General features: G+C 42.5%; 1 long non-coding RNA gene across 2 annotated transcripts in view; it reads right to left on the bottom strand.

Annotated features, from left to right (window-relative positions):
• The window catches only part of LOC125965626 (uncharacterized), a 170,460-nt gene that overhangs the window by 150,749 nt on the left and 2,914 nt on the right, over positions 1-16,797 (bottom strand). Inside the window, exon 1 of one of the 2 annotated variants that reach the window (XR_007479744.1) lies at positions 7,150-7,233. The exons of the other annotated variant lie outside the window; for it this stretch is intronic. This is a non-coding gene — a long non-coding RNA (uncharacterized LOC125965626). Of the gene's footprint in view, positions 1-7,149; positions 7,234-16,797 lie in introns of those variants that run through there. 2 annotated transcript variants of the gene reach the window in all.

Raw genomic sequence — 16,797 nt, 5'->3', positions numbered from 1 at the left:
TGAACAACTAGGTCCTACTGTATAGCAGAGGGAACTATATTCAATATCCTATAATAAAACATAATGGAAAAGAATATGAATATATACATAATTACATATTATAATTAACAGGAATTAACATAACACTGTAAATCAACCATACTTCAATCGTTTTTTTTTTTTTTTTAAAAGTACAATCTAGTTAAACACTACCCAGTAACTCCTCCAGACAAAGCGCTCAAAATAGTGAGAGATCTTCCTGAAATATCTCCTGGTAAACCCGGGCCTCAAGTTTTCCCCTAAGCTTATGCTACCGAACTGCCATATCTCAGGGGCTTTATTTCAGGGGTAGCTAGGCCAAGAAGAGAGTGTTTGAGTTTGGGAGGTTTGTAAAATCTTTACTTTTCCTTCACTGTCATGACTGGAGAGCCTTACATCTGAGATGCTGGTCACCAGACAGTGTTGAGGCTCCTCACCCAGGGAATGTCCTGAATCCACGCTGTCTGCGTCTTATTTTAGACCTAACATCTGATCCAGAGCTGATAGGGTTTACTGATCACCCCGCTCCAGCTACACTGGCCTCCTTATTGTCCGTGGATGTTCCAGGCAGCTCACTGCCCTTGAACTGACTCGCTCTCTGTCTGGAATGCTCAGATATTTACTTGGCTCACTGACTAACCCCTCCGCCTCCTTCAGCTCTCTGCTTAAAATGTCACCTTATCAGCAGAACCTTCACTCTCCAGTCTATTTAAAATTGCAATTGCCTGCCTCTCCACCCCGCACTCTCTACCTCCTGATTCCTACTTTATTTTGGTCCTTTGATTTATGTGTAATACAACATATGTTTTGAGTATTTAATGTCTTCCCCACCCCTGTCCCCAACCAGAAGGCAAACTCCATGAGGGCAGGGATCTTTTTCTCTTTTAGACAATACTTTTGTCCCCTGACCTAGAGCAGAGCCTTGTGTTCAATAAATATTGAATTAATGAATGAATGACCAAACAAATAAACCTTATATCCCAGTATCTCTGGCAAGTAAAATGATCAGATTTGCAATTTGCTATAACTCTGGCTGCAGTGTGAAGAACAAGCTGTAGGGGGCGTTAGATTGCAAGTGGCGGGGTCAGTTGGGAAGCTGCAGCCCCACTAGAGAGATGATGCCTTTTGAACTCGGGATAATGAAAATGGCTATGAAGACGGATGCAGGAAACCGGCTGAAACATCCAACCACCACACCCTTGCTTCTCTCCCTAAACCTCACCAAACTTCAGTTTTCTTTTAAGTAAAATGGGGATAGTAAGTCACAGATTCGTTATGAAGATTAAATGAGAAAATATATATGAAGCACCCAGCATGGTCTCTAACACAAAATAGGGACTCAGCTAGTAGGAGTTCTGTTCTTGAGAAGCCTTTTCTTTTTCTCCAGCTTCACCCTCATTCCTTCATCTTTAACAGCTCTTGTGTCCACTTTGGCCCATCTACAATATGATGACTCGGAAGTAGGGAATATGTCCCTATTTCCTTTCATCTCTAGCAAGATTGGGGTCCATCGTTATGGTGAACTTTAAAATATATTATCAATAGCAATGAAAAACTCATTCATCCACGACGTTGAGCTAATTAAGGAAGCCCAGATACGGTCATGAGAAGAAAATTACTTTTCAAAGAAAATAATTTTTCTTCATTCATACCCCACCTTATTCCAAAACGGACTTAAAATTGCTTCTCCAAATGCACATGCCACAGAAAAATAAATTAAATTAAAAGGAAGAGAAACGAGACAAAAGGAGAATAAGGGAAAGAAAGTGATTTAGAGTCAGGAGCAAAGCCAGCAAACTCCCTAGGACTCTGCCACTATTTGGATCCAAGTTGTCCAGAAGCCAATACGTCAAGGAAGCCCCAGTGGGTTAGGGGACTCACAGTGTCTATAAGGCTAAAGCACACAGTGCTCAAGAAAATCCCTTCACACAGAGGCCAGAGAAAGATGCCTCCCCTGGGCATCCAGAGTGAAGACACCGAATAATGTAACAAACACCATCCTTGGGAGCCCCCAGAACAGCCCTGAACAATCGCTTCCTATTTGCAATGTTTTGTAAAGCCAGGATTCAAGTTAGCCTCATCTATAACTTAAGTGGTCCCCTTCAGGGCTGGGAAATTTTTTATTTATTTATTTATTTATTTTCAGTTGTGTTGGGTCTTCGTTGCTGCACACAGGCTTTCTCTAGTTGTGGCGAGCGGGGGCTACTCTTTGCCGCAGTGTGTGGGGCTTCTCATTGCAGTGGCTTCTCTTGTTGTGGAGCACGGGCTCCAGGACACGCTGGCTTCAGTAGTTGTGGCTCGTGGGCTCTAGAGCACAGGCTCAGTAGTTGTGGTGCACCGGCTTAGCTGCTCCGCGGCATGCAGGATCTTCCCAGACCAGGGATCGAACCCATGTCCCCTGCACTGGCAAGCAGATTCTTAACCACTGCGCCACTAGGGAAGTCCCAGAGCTGGGAAATTGATGCTGCCATTTCACGCTGCTGTACTAGTCACATGCAAAGAGAACATGGAACTGAAGAGCTAGGGGTCTTCCAACCCAGAGGTTCTGAGGCTGTTCCTTGGATTCCTTGGGTTCCACAGAGATGCCTCAGAGGATGTGTGAGGGTCGGAGGAGCACTGAGAGGCCAGCAGGGCAGGACAGGGTCTTGCGGTCCACGTCCCTGGCTTCAACCAGAGCAAAGTTTGGAAACCACAAGGCTCGAGTCAAGTGCAGCAATTCAAGGAGTGGAATTGGGGGTTATTTGGAGGTGAGGGGTGGACAAGGATTCAAATTCACTCACTCACTAGCTGTGGGACTTGGGGGAAATGACTTCACCTCTCTGTGCCTCAGTTCCTTCATCTGTCTAATGAGGATATTAATAAGACCGACTGTATGTGATCATTCGGAAGGTTAAACTGCTTGATAAAGACCTGTGATATTGTGATTTGTAATAAGCATGTAGTTTGGTCTTCTTCCAGAGTTCTCAGCTCACAGCTCCCAAAAGCCTTGGCAAAGAGCAATGGGAGCATCTGTTCTTTTGATATTTGGTCTCTTGTCCTCCGTCCCTGAAGTGGCTTCAGGGCCATAGAGGGGAAACGGGTGTCCTGTTACTGGTAACAAGTCCCTTTCCACCACAACTGGGTTCATGTTAATAAGGTGGCTTTTGGAAAGCACCTAAGGATGGGGGCTGGCTGCCAGGGGAACCAACCAGGAATAGAGGGGTGGAACTTTCAGTCCCACCCTCTGATTTCTGGAGAGGTGGGGGGGGCTGGAGTTTGAATCAATCACTAGCGGCCAAAGATGTAGTCAGTCATGCCTACGAAATGAATCCTGCAGAAAAACCCAGAAGGGGGGCACTTGGAGAGCTTCCAGGTCGGAGAAGTGGAACACTTCCTCCAAACTCCATGAGGACAGAGCTCATTTGTTTATGAACTCATCCTGTATATCTCTTCATCTGGCTGTTGATTCACATTTTTTAAATAAATTTGTTTGCTTGTTTGATTATTTACTTATTGCCACATTGGGTCTCCGTTGCCGTGCGCGGGCTTCCTCTAGCTGCGGCGAGCGGGGGCTGCTCTTCGTGGCGGAGCGCGGGCTTCTCATTGCGGTGGCTTCTCTTGTTGCACAGCATGGGGTCGAGGCGCGCGGGCTTCAGGAGTTGTGGCACGTGGGCTCAGGAGTTGTGGCTCGCGGGCTCTAGAGCACAGGCTCAGGAGTTGTGGCCCACGGGCTTAGTTGCTCCGCGGCATGTGGGCTCTTCCCAGACAAGGGCTCGAACTCATGTCCCCTGCATTGGCAGGCGGATTCTTAACCACTGCGCCACCAGGAAAGTCCCGATTCATATTCTTTAACATCCTTTGTAATATATTGATGATCAAGTGAGTAAACAGGTTTCCTGAGTTCTGTGTGCATTTTAGCAAATTAATCAAAGCCAAGGAGGCGGTTGTTGGGAAACTCTGATTTATAGCCCGTTGGTCAGATGCACAGGTGATAACATGGACTTTGACTGGCGTCTGCAGTGGGGCAATCTTAGGGAACTGAGCGTTTAACTGTGGAATCTGATGCTATCTCCAGGCATATAATGTCTGAATTGAGTTGAACTCTAAGACACTCAGCTGGTATGGGAGAAATGCCTGGTGATGTGGGAAAAACTCCTCACATACAGGTTGGAATTTGATCCACAACCCATAAGTCCTTTAGCAGGACACCTGTTACAGAATAAGTGTTCAATAGTGATTTCACAGCAGAAGTTTGAGTGAGAGAAATATTAACCCCTGAATTAGCCTAGCTCCTACATATGAAGAAACAGCTGCTGTAAAAATATTCTGGCCACATAGGGTTATCCAAACGAAGAGGTCCTGAAGTTGAAGTGATTTGTCCCAAATCACATTTCCAGTGGCAGAACGGGCACTGGAGCCAGCACTGCTGACTTCCTGCCCAGTGACCCATTCACTGGGCCAGGAGACTGGTTTCCATTTCTCACAGTTGTGCTCCATTTTACTCTCACTGCACCTAGGTCATGAAATCCAGCATATGAAACAGCCAACAGCTCTCATGTCGTATGTGAGCTCCAATCATCAGTGGCTTCCTTGAGAAAGATTTTAGATCACGCTCATGATTAGCAACATGGAATGTGACAGTCAATTAGCAATGTCCACCACTGAAAAGAGCAAGGAGATATTTGCAGATGCCATGGTACGTAATAATTTCACGAGGATGGAAACCACATGTAAGCGCTCTGGACTGTCCAAAGCACAACTCCCTATTCTGAACACATAGTAGGCCATTTGGCACTGTTTACTGAGTGACTAACTGATGGAGCGTGTGTACAAAATATTTAGTGAGCATAAAAGAACAATGGTGATTGATTCCATTGACCTTTTACAGAACGTAAGGTAGGTGATATTACTTGAGGCTAAGAATTACGAGCATTCAATTACAGTATTTACTTTCTCCAGATCCTCCCAACATATAACAATGCCTAAATGGTTTTAGAAGGTCCATTGGCTGAACAATGGGCAGGAACATTGCACTGATTTCTGTTAGGAAGCTGTGCATCTGTGAAAGCCCTTAAATCAATTCAGGACTCTTATACAATAAGCTGTCTTCAATATGGATGGCCTCTGAAACCGAAATTGCTTACTTTCGAATAATTTTGACACTGCAAACTGTTAATGGGTTCTTCCCTTACCCAGATGCTGCATTGTTAGCTGTAAGCCATAGGGAAATGAATCCATTGCTGGCTTCCAGCAGAGATATGTATGCCAATTAATCTTAACAAATTTAATGCAGACTGATACTAACGTAAGAGCCAGAAAAGTGTTAATAGAACATGAGTCTGGGTCAGAGGTGGTGAGTAGGAAGGTTTCTTGGGGAAGGTTCCTTCGGGGAGGCCATTCCAGGTGGAAAGAAAGGCTTTAGCAAGGGTATAGAGGGAGGAAGTTACAAAGCATGCCTCAGACAGTCGCTGTGATATACGGAAGTGATTATAAAACTTTATGTATAGTGGGCAAAGGCACCTGAAGAGGCAAATGTGATTCTTTGTCTGCCACCCTCCTTAACGGCTAAGTCTCCAAAATTCAAATTATTATATACGTGGCTCAAAACTCATTTTCAAAACAAGCTTATGGTTACCAAAGGTGAAAAGTGTGGGGCAGGGATAAATCAGAAGTTTGGGATTAACGGATACACACTACTATAATACAAAATAATCAACAAGGACCTACTGTACAGCACAGGGAACTCTACTCAATATTCTGTCATAACCTATATGGGAAAAGAATCTGAAAAGGAATAGATATACGTATATGTATAAGTGAAGCACTTGGCTGTACACCTGAAACTAACACATTATTAATCAACTATACTCTAATATAATTTTTTTTTAAAAAAAAACAAGTTTATAAGTACCAAAACTTAAAAAGAAAAAACTCATTTTCAAAAAATGCAAAGTAAAACCAGATTGAAATACATCACTCATTTATATTAAAAATATGTTGACTATCTGCTCTGAGTTGAAGAAGACACGGGCCCTGCCCTCCAAGGCTCCCAGTCTTGTGTGGGAAAGGAACACGTGAACTGACCCTTGTGAGACAGTACGGGGTGTGCCAAAAAAGGGCTCTACCCTGAAGAGGCTGGGAACCCAGGGCAAGGGCGTCCAATCCCACCTGGAGGTGAGGGTCAGGGGAGGGAATGAAATGAAGGGAGAACCAGAAAAGGCTTTCTGGAAGAGCCAGTACCCAGATTAACACCTAGATGAACTTAGCTAGGGGATCCTGTTCATCTTCTCTTCTCTGCTCCTCAAAATATTTCCTCTCTGGCTTGACTGGAAACGACACCCTCACCTGGTTTTCCTCCTGCTTCTCTGACTGGGCCTTCTCAGCCTCCTTTTCTGACTCCCTTGCATTTCCCTAAATTGAAAGTGTTGGAGCACCTCAGAGCCCAGTCCTTGAATCTCTTTGCCTCCATACTAACACCCACGCCTAGTGGTCTTATGCAGCCCCATGGCTTTAAGTACTACCTATAGGCTGATGGCACCCAAACTCCCATCTCCATGCCTGGCTTTGCCTCTGAACCCCACATGTGCATACCTAGCTGCCCACCTGACATCTCCACTTGGATACTGAAAGGATCTCAAATATAAAATGTCTCAGATCTATTTCTGGTACCCCTTCCAAAGCACTCCTGTCCAGCCTTCTCATCCCATCCCACTGCAGCTCATGACAGGGCAAGTCTTAGTGGAACTTAGTCTTAGTGGAACTGCAGAGGAGAGGGAAGCCTGTGACCTACTCCCAAGTCTTAGTGGGCATATATGGCTTTTCCTGGGCTGCAAGTTCATGGAGGAGCACGTGTCTTTTTGTGGGTGACTTTGCAACCGTGTCAGAGCCTCATCTGCTCCGTGCCTAAGGGTAGAAGGGCCATCTGTGCCAAAGCTCCCCAAGGCATCCCAGCGAAGAAAGGGCAGAGCTCAGGGCTTGCGTCCCTCACAGGAAGGCCAGCCCTTCCACTCAAGGTTCATCAAAAACATTACTTCCTCTCCTTGGCTCGTAACTTCTGACCAATCCACGAGGGAATCCTCTCCACTATGCCTTCATTTTACCCAGAATTTAACTCCTTCTCACCACCTCCACTCCAGCACCATCATTTCTCACCTGAAATAGTTCTACCTCCTAATGAATGCCCATGCTTCTACCTTTAGTCACCTGTACCTTTCAGAACAGCAGCGAGAGTGATCCTGTCAAATCTAAATCAGATCATTCAGACTAAGTTCAAACCATCTAACAGCCTCCCATTTCACTTGGAGCACAAGCCCGATTCCTTACAATGACCTATAAGGCCTCACGTGATTTGTTCCACCCCTATAAGCTCTCTGATCTTGTCTCCCACTACTCTCCCCTTTGTTCACTGGACTTCAACTGCACTGTCTCCTTGTAGGGCCTCAAACACCCCAGGCACATTCCTGCCTCAGGACCTTTGCACTTGCTGTTCCTCAACCTGAGATGCTCTTTCACCAAATAGCTACATGGCTCACACCCTCACTTCCCCCAGGCCTTCTACCCAAAGGTATGTTCCTCAAGACATTTCTTGGCTACCCTGTCTAAAATTCCAAGCCCTACCCTCAAAACTTCCTATGGTTTTTCCTTGCCTTATTTGTTTTTCTCCTTAGAATTTACTATTACCTTGTATGTTTTACTTAATTAACGTGTATTTTTTATCTCCCCCACTAGAATATAAGCTCCGTGAATGTAGGCATTTTTGTCTCTTATTTACTATTGTGTCCCTAGCACCTCGGACACTGGTTAATACATAGAAGGCACTCGATAAATATTTGTCAAATGAACAAAGGGAAGTGAATTCCATTCCAGATTGGATAAAAGCTGAGAGAATGACATGATCATAAGATATAGTTCATATTCCTTTAATGAAAATAACTAACATATTTTAAATGTATTATTTAACCTTAGAAGACAAAATCTGGAAGAAAAAATATTTGGAACAGTAAAGCTATATAATAAACATGCTTTGCTTTTTCTGCAATTTATAATCATGCTTATTTAAAAGTTTTATAAATATTTTTAAAAGCTCAGTGAGTTTTCAAATGCTTCAAAATATTAGGAAGTTATTTTGGAACATTCAAACTGTTAAAATGTAGAATGTAAAATCATTTTCAAAAAATTTCAACTTGTCAGCAACCTTAGAAAATAAACTAGCTTAATATTTAAATGTCTTGAAACTGTGTATTAAGATGTTTGGATCTAAAATGGGAAAAACAGTTTGGAAACAGTTGTGAAAGCCAACAGTTTTCCAACTGATCATGTTTGAAATTTAAAGTTTTTGTTATCTCGGCGAAGAAGGAGAGAGAATACATCAAACATTTCAAAGTCACTTACAAAGCAACATTTCCAAATTTGGGGGGAAGCAGATTGAAAATTTTCAGGGATGCTTTTTGTAGCCCTGTATTTAATAGTAGAAACTGAAAATGTGTCTTCCAATAGGAAAACTAGTAAATAAATAAGGTATTTAAAATGCAATATTAGAAAATAATACCAAACATACTCTGCAAAGGAAGTACATTGTTTATAATTTGTAAATCATAATCCCATTTAGATTTTTTTCTAGGAAGTTGAATGTATGTGTCTGTAAGACACCCCATGCATATGCATGTGTAAAGGGTTACTTCTCCCAGCTGTTAACAATGGTTGCCACTAGAGTGACAGGTGGAGAAGGTTAGAGAAACATGGGAAATTTAACTTATCCCCTGTTTTAAGATTCTTTGAAATGTGATGAGTTATCTATCAGGGTTTTTTCTTTAAAAAATAAAAATAAAAACTATGAAAATGGTTTCAAATGTTTTCAGCGTCAGAGGGTCTGAGATACCGAGATGCATTAAATCTGTTCCCAGCTGCTAAAGGACTGAAAATACATTAAAATAACCCGAAATGATAAGGAATCACTGTTCTGCAATACAATAAACTCTAGAGCAAGAGTACAAAGCTCAGGAGATGTACAGATAAAGGAACATCTCAATTTGTTAGGAAGCCTTCCCAGAAGATGACTGGGCCAGTGCTTGAGGGACAGATAGAGCTGGGCCAAGGTATTTCGGGCAGACTAGAGGAGCCAAGGCATGCAAAGAACACACTGTGAGGACAGGTGGCCGTTTAGCTTAACTGGCAGATGGGCTGAAGACTCCACAACATGGTTACTGCTCTGAAGGCTGGGCCCAAATTGGGATGAACTTTGGAATAAAACAAGACATAAGCAAGTCAGCACCTCAGCCTGCAGAATCCATTGTGGTCCCATTCCAAAACCTGTGGGTTTTCTACTAAATCTTGGGCCTTTGCTCTGATAAAGACGTCCCTGAGTGTGGCATCCTCACACAAAGCCTTCTTTCTAAAGGTGAAAGGTCACTTATACCTAGCTTATCCAATGGAGAGAATCCCAAATCATAAACTTAGGTTCAGCTTTTAAGCTTTTCCTACTAGAGCAACATCCATGATTGTGTTTGACCGTCCCAGTGACCTACAAGAATAGATGATTTGGGGTATTTCTGTCTCCCGTTTTACAGGGAAGGTCATGGAGACCCAGAGACACATTCACTCTGAAAACTGGTGGCTTGGCTGGAACTCAAGTTCACATGCCTGGCGCCTCCAGTGCACAGTGCCCCCCATTAGATCACGCCAGAAAATGATGAGAGTCTTTAAAAACTTAAGTAAGTATCTGATGACACGTCACCATTCTCTACTCTCACCCCTTACCACTGGCTGTCGGCAGCACGTCCGAGAAAATACTGGAAAGAGATATTCATTTCTCTATGAATGTTCTTTCAGTGATCTTTTCTCCTCACTTTTGAAAGAGGTAACACTTAATTTGTTGCTGTTTAATGCTCAAAGAAGTCAAAATCTGTAGAAACCTATCTCAGGTAGAAATCAATGATTCAAAAAGAATAAAGGAAAGAAGCTAGTGCTCTAGAAGGGTAATAAGAAAGATGCAAGTCACCTTGCTTTGAGCAGGAGTTAATTTACCTTTGAGAAGAAAGAAGGATAAGTGACAGGTCACCAGCAAATGGACTTGCTGTCTGCCTCTGCTCTGTAAATTCACTTTCATGATTCCCTGCAGTCACTCTGAGAAAAAAACTCTTAAACTACTTTTGCCTTTGTATGACTTAATGTCTCTGAACTTCTAATTCCTTACCTAAAAGTGATGATAACAATCATAATATTGAGTGATAATAGTAAAAATGATATGGAAGGCCGACCACAATTCTGCTTCCAGCCAAGCTGGAGAAACAGGGATTAGATTTACCCTCTCACCTGAAACAAAAGATGGACAGAAAATCTGAAACAATGGCTCTCAAAACACTGGATAATAGGCAATGAAGGACACTGATACCTAAGAGATGAAAAACAAACAAGGTGAGTCCTAGAATTCCCCTCGATTACTGACTTGAAGGAGTTTCCTGTCTAAAAAATCTTAAGCACAAGGCACAGAAGGATCAAACTCTTTCTGAGGAATGTAACTGCATAACAGAACAAAGGTTTAACATAGTTATAAGAATACGAAAAAAATCCAGCAAAAAAAAATGACATAAAATGCATAGTGTCTGGCGCGCAGTGAAACATTACCACGTATTCAAAAAGCATAAAAATATAACCTATAATGAGGAGGAAAACCAATTACTCAAAACCAACCCAGAAGTGACAGATAAGAACATTAAAAGAGTTACTATAAATCTATTCTATATGTTGAAAAATTTAAGTAGAAAGTTACTTTTTAAAAGGCCAAAATAGAATATCTGAGGTAAAAACTAAAACATTTAAAATATACTAGTTGGAGTTTGCAAAACAAAATATTAGTGAACTTGAAGACATAGCAATAAATATTTAAAAAACAGTGGCCAAAACGTTCCAAATTTGATTAGAACTATAAACATATAGTTCCAAGAATTTAATGACACGTAGCACAAACAAGTAAAAAAAAAAATTAATTCGAGGCACAGCATAATGAAATTGCTCAAAACTAGTGAAAAGGAGAGAATCTTAAAATCAATCAGAGAAAAAAAGTTTTATCCCATACAGAACAAAGATAAGAAAAGGATGATAACAGAGTTCCTGTTGGAAACAATGCAAGCAAGAAGACAATGGAACATCGTTAAAGTAGAGAAAGAAAAACCGTAAACATAAACCTGTACACCAAGTGAAAATATATTTCAAAAACGAAAGTGAAATAAATATATGAAGAATGCCAAAAATAGTAACTACATGGGTAACTATGTAAGATTGTCTCTTACTATTTGAATTTCCTCAGAACGTAATTGTTTGAAAAAAGCTGTGTGTGAGATTTTTATAACATATGTAAAAATAAAATATATGACAAAAGTAGCATAAAGATGGAGGGGGGAGAAATGGAAATGTAAGGTTCTACTACACTTGAGGTGAAATAATAGCACCTGAAGGTAGACAATGATAAGTTAAAGATGTATGCTATAAACTCTAAAACACATAGCAAACTTTTAAAACGAGTTATAAATAAAAAGCCAACAAAAGAAATAAGATGGAATCATAAAAAATACTCAATCCACAAGAAGACAGAAAAAGAAGAAAAGGGGAACAAAGATAAGATGGGACAAACAGAAAACAAATACCAAGATGACAGTTTAAACCTTACCATATCAATTATCACATTAAATGTAAATGGTCCAAATATCCCAATTAAAAGGCAAAGATTGTCAGATTGGACAAAAATGTAAGACACAACCATTTGCTACCTTCAAGAAACACACTTTAAATACAAAGACATACATAGGTTAAAATTAGAAGTATGGAAAAAGATATATCATGCTAACCCTAATCAAAAGAAAGCTAGTGCAACTATATCAATATCAGAAAAGGTATATTTCAGAGAAATATTATCAGAGATAATAAGAGTTATTTTATCATGATAGAGGTATTATTCAACAGAAGGACATAACACTCTTCAATATTTATGAATCAAATAACAGAGCTTCAAAATATAAAGAGCAGAAATTGACAGAACTGCACAAAGGAGTATATAAATTCACAAATACAGTCAGATATTTCAGTATCCCTCTCTCAGCAATCAAGAGAACAAACAAAAAATAAGCAACATAATACAGAAGATTTGAACACTATGAATAAATTTGATCTAACTGACATTTATATTTATAAACACTCCACTCAATAACAGATGAGAGGTATTGTAGTAGGTTTGCATTCCCCCAAAAAAGGTGTATTAAAGTCTTAGTCCCCTGTACTTGTGGATGTGACTTTATTTGGGAAAAGGATATTTGCAGATGTAATTAGTTAAGATGAGGTCACCCTGGATTACAGTGTATCCTAAATCCAATGACTGGTGTCCTTATAGGAAGACCATGTGAAACACAGAAAGACACAAAGGGAGAACATCTTGTTTTGATGGGGGCAGATTATCCACAAGTCAAGGCACACCAAGGATTACTGGCAACCCCCAGAACTAGGAGAACAGCAAGGAATAGATTCTCCCTCAGAACTTCCAGAAGGAACCAACCATGACATTGATTTTGAACAAAACCTTGATTTAGAATTTCTAGCCCCCTGAACTGTGAGAGATTAAATTTCTGTTGTTTTAAGCCACTTAGTTACGGCAAGTTGTTACAGCAAATCTAAGAAACTAGCACAGGTATCGATCAAAGTACAGTGTAAGGGGTGTGAATAAGAAAAGTCAGGTAAAAGAGGTATTTAGGAGAGAGTAGAGTGTTGTCTATCTTCTTTTTTTATTTTTAAGGTTTCTTTTTTTTTTTTTTGATGTGAACCATTTTTTTAAAGTCTTCATTGAATTTGTTACAATACTGCTTTTGTTTTATGTTTTCGTTTTTGGGCCATGAGGCATGTGGGATCTTAGCTCCCTGATCAGGGATCGAACCTGCATCCCCTGCATTGGAAGGTAAAGTCTTAACCACTGGACTTCCAGGGAAGTCCCATGTTGTCTATTTTCTAAGCTTTCTGATTTGAAATGAGTTGAAAGTTTTGGAAATGATTTTAAAACAACTTCAGATATTCCAATATAGCATTAAACAAATTTGGGTTCAAATTTTGATACTTGTTAGCTGTTAGACTTTGGGTATATCAAAATTTCACTGTACTTCATATCCAGAAAACCCACATCAATAAATACAATGTCCTGGCTCAAATAACCAAAAAGTTGGATAGCTCTGGATTCACACACAGCTAGATTCAGAATCAGTGTGGTCAGGCCTCAGTTCCTTCCTATCTTGACTCTGCCTTCTGCTGTCCTGGCTTTACATGCAGCCTTCACATTTTACCCTGGCAATGCCAAGACCGCTGCCACCATCTCAGCCTCCCTTCCCGAAGTCCAGTGGGAAGATGCTTGTTCAGTTGATTTGAAGAAAGTCCCCTAATTCCTTCTGATTGTACTGCCTTAGATCACATGATCACCCTCATCCAATCTCTGTAGATTAGGAAATGTCACACTCTGATTGGTGTAAAATCTGCATCTCATATTCCATTCATGCAGTTGAGGTGGAATTCCATCCAGAGAGTGTGGGAGGAGTTAATTTCCAATCAAACACTGGGGGCCGTTTCTAGAAGCAAGGAGTTTGGCTTCTGGGGAGGCAAACAACAAATCCCCACTGTGAGCATCGTACCCGGTTTCCAGCATGTGAAGAGAATTCAGGAAACAGTATCTTCAACTTTAATTCTGGAACAGAAAGTGGCTAGTGATGTTATACCATAGAAGTGTGGACATAAAGCCAATAAAGCAGAAAGAGTTTTACTCAAAGTTTGCCCACTTTTTCCTCAGGAAATCAGGTCAGACAAGACAAGAAACATCGTTCAAATAGGATACACCACGCTATAATCTCTAAAGGTAATGTTAAGGAAAACTGATCTTAAGGATATTACAGTGGCCATCTGCTGTTTTGAGGGATGTCCCTAATCTCTTTTCCTGGTCATAGGACCCATCTCTTCATCTCCAGGGATGGAAACAAATTCAGAGTCAATTGAGGGTTCATGTCCCCTAGCCTACAATGATTGGTTCTAAAGAGATTCATGGCCCAACCTATGCCAATAAGACAAAACCCAGAACTTTTATTCTATTTACTGAAAATGCGATGTTCTTCCTGATGGGGTTACTAAGCTTGCAGGTTACGAGCCTATAGCTGCTGCTGATTACCTTTCTCACCATTATGGAAGGCTTGACTGAGAAGACAACACAGAGAACAGCAAAGCTCAAAGAGAAAGAGAGAGATTTTCCAATGACCATATTTAAGCCCCTGGATCCAGCCATACCTGAATGCAGTGGTACCCCTAGACTTTCCAGTTACGTGACTCAATAAATTCTTGTTTTGCTTAAGTCAGGTTTTGTTGGCCAGTAGAAATCAAATCTTTCCACTCACAAAATCCCTTAACTCCAACACAGCCAATTCAGTCCAGGACCCTGACGAGGCTTCAAGTCCCAGTGGAAAGTAGACAGCAAATGAACTTTCTGAGGATCAAGCTTCAGATTGCTTGCTCTTGGTTGTCTACTCCGTGCATGTCTGACTTCAAGCACTTGAAGTGTCTTAACTGTCAGGTTATTTGGACTTTGTCACTGTTCAATTTACAGCTGTGTCAAGGTAGAATTTGGAACGACAGAATGTAATAAACGGACCCTATTTGCTGTGATGCTGGAGCTTAGCCAGATCTAATCATCCTGCAGGTGATGCAGCCAAAGCTGAGGCCAGGATGAAAGGAGCATAGGATGGGCGGGTGTAGGGCCAGGAGGTAAGAGTTTAAAAAGGCAAGGACGAGAAAGTAAGGAGAGGCACTGGATGCTGTGGAAAGGGCCCTGGACCGGATGCACCCAGACCAGGGTCTAGATTATATCCTAACCCTGTTCTACCTAGGGAAGCCTCTTCCCCTCTTGATACCTCCATGTACCACTGTATAAAATGGGCACAGTAATGTCTGCCAGGTCCACTTCCCCAAGTGATTGGGGGAAAAAAATCAAATGAAGTAACACATGAGCCAGGGGCCCTCAAAATGGTATGGACCTTCTTGTTACTGCACTGACCACTTCCATGGGGAAGAGCCATGGGGCACGGCCAGGTGTCCAAGGTATTTTCCTTGTCACACTGGTAAGAAAATGGGCTCAGGTGAGGAAGTCACTGGCCTATAGTCACACGGCTGAAGAACAGGAAGACAGGCAGCATTTCAATCCTGGTTTGGATGAGCCCAGAGCGCATCTTTGTTTTACTGCTTCTGCTGGGCATAAAAATTCAATTACAAAAATAATATTAAATAATGTGAGGAAGAGTAAACATTACTGAGTACCCACTCTGTGCTAAGGACCTCAAAACAGTATCGCATTTAATAATTTGACACCCGTATGAAACAGATCCTAATTTACAGAGGAGGAAACCCTGAAAGTTGCAGTGATTTGCTCAAGGTCACAGAGCTGGCAAGTGGCCAAGGCAGGATTTGAACCTCGGCAGTGTGGCAGCAGAGCCAGCAACCTGTGAACCACTAAGCAGTAGAGCCTCCTAGGGAACAGAAGTGGGGAGAGCAAAGTGAGGTCCCCAGTTCAGACACAGGGGATCCTGGGCCCTAAGCCTGATGGCGGGGCTGCTCCAAGACCCATCCCAACTGTGAGGTCTGAAGCACTCCCGTAAGCCCTTCTCATTTACTCGAGCATCCCGCAGCTGCACGCTCCAGGCTCTGTCGCTCTGCCGGTCCTGGACCAGACGGAGGCGTCCATTCACCCCGAGCTTCTGCGCCAGGTCTATCGGGACTTCTCCCCTCTGCCTCTAGGGTCTCCGATACACTCTCAGGCCCGTCAGTGCCTGCACCCAATAGAAACTCCAGGGCACTTCAGGGTTCCCAGCTCCTCTGTTCCCAAGTTAGCCCGTCAGCCAACTTCTCTGCTCCTGCCTGCCTTCCCTCCCTCCTTCCCCTCCACAAATATTTATTTAACATCAGTGAGTCTGGGGAAGGCAGAACGAAGCCAGGAGGTTCCAGGACCACCCCCGCCCCTCCAGCAATTTCCAGGACCATTTGTTTGTGACCCCGCGGGCCATCTTGGAAGCCACTCTCTGGCCCCCTGGACTTTCAGATGTCCGTCAGGACAGGCTTCTCCAGGGCACTTGGTTCTCAGCCACTTGCCAAGTTATCAGGTATCTACTGTTGTTCGCTTATGCCTAGTGTTACATGTCATCACCCCAACAACCCCAGGAGACAGATATGATTACCTCCCAGATACGCCACTAATGAGAGACCTCACGAGTCCCACGAGGTCTGAAAGTCACACAGCAAATGGTGCAGCCGGGCTCTCCCCTGCTGCACCATCGTGGGCTCCATGTTGGCTCCCTGGCAGGGGCACAGCAGGGAGAAGGGACTTGTTCCTGGAGAGCAGGAGACCCGGGGACTAGCCAGGTCAGCTGCCCTCCCACAGGGAACCTTACCAAGTCCTAACCCTTCTCCCAGCTCTGAGCTGTTCACCACCTGTAAGCAGGGGCTTCAGGCTGGATACGATTAATAACAATACTACTGGTAGCCCCCCTTTCCCAAGTCCTTATGCAACATGGGGCACTCTGCTAGGGGGACTGAACTGGCTGGGAACATGGACTCTGGATTCAAATCCTGGCTCCACTACTTACTCATGAGTGACCCTGGGCAAGTGACTTCAGTTTTCTCAGTTTCCTCATCTGTAAAATGGGGGTAAAAACAATACGTACTTCAGAGTTGCCCTGAGGATTTAGTTAGTATAGATAAAGGTACTCAAGGCTGCATCTGGATTTAGATTTTGTT

Source organism: Orcinus orca, chromosome 10 (assembly GCF_937001465.1).
Source record: "Orcinus orca chromosome 10, mOrcOrc1.1, whole genome shotgun sequence".
Lineage (NCBI taxonomy): Eukaryota > Metazoa > Chordata > Mammalia > Artiodactyla > Delphinidae > Orcinus > Orcinus orca.
Note: the sequence above shows the minus strand (reverse complement) of the source record. Positions and strands in the feature narration are given on the sequence as shown.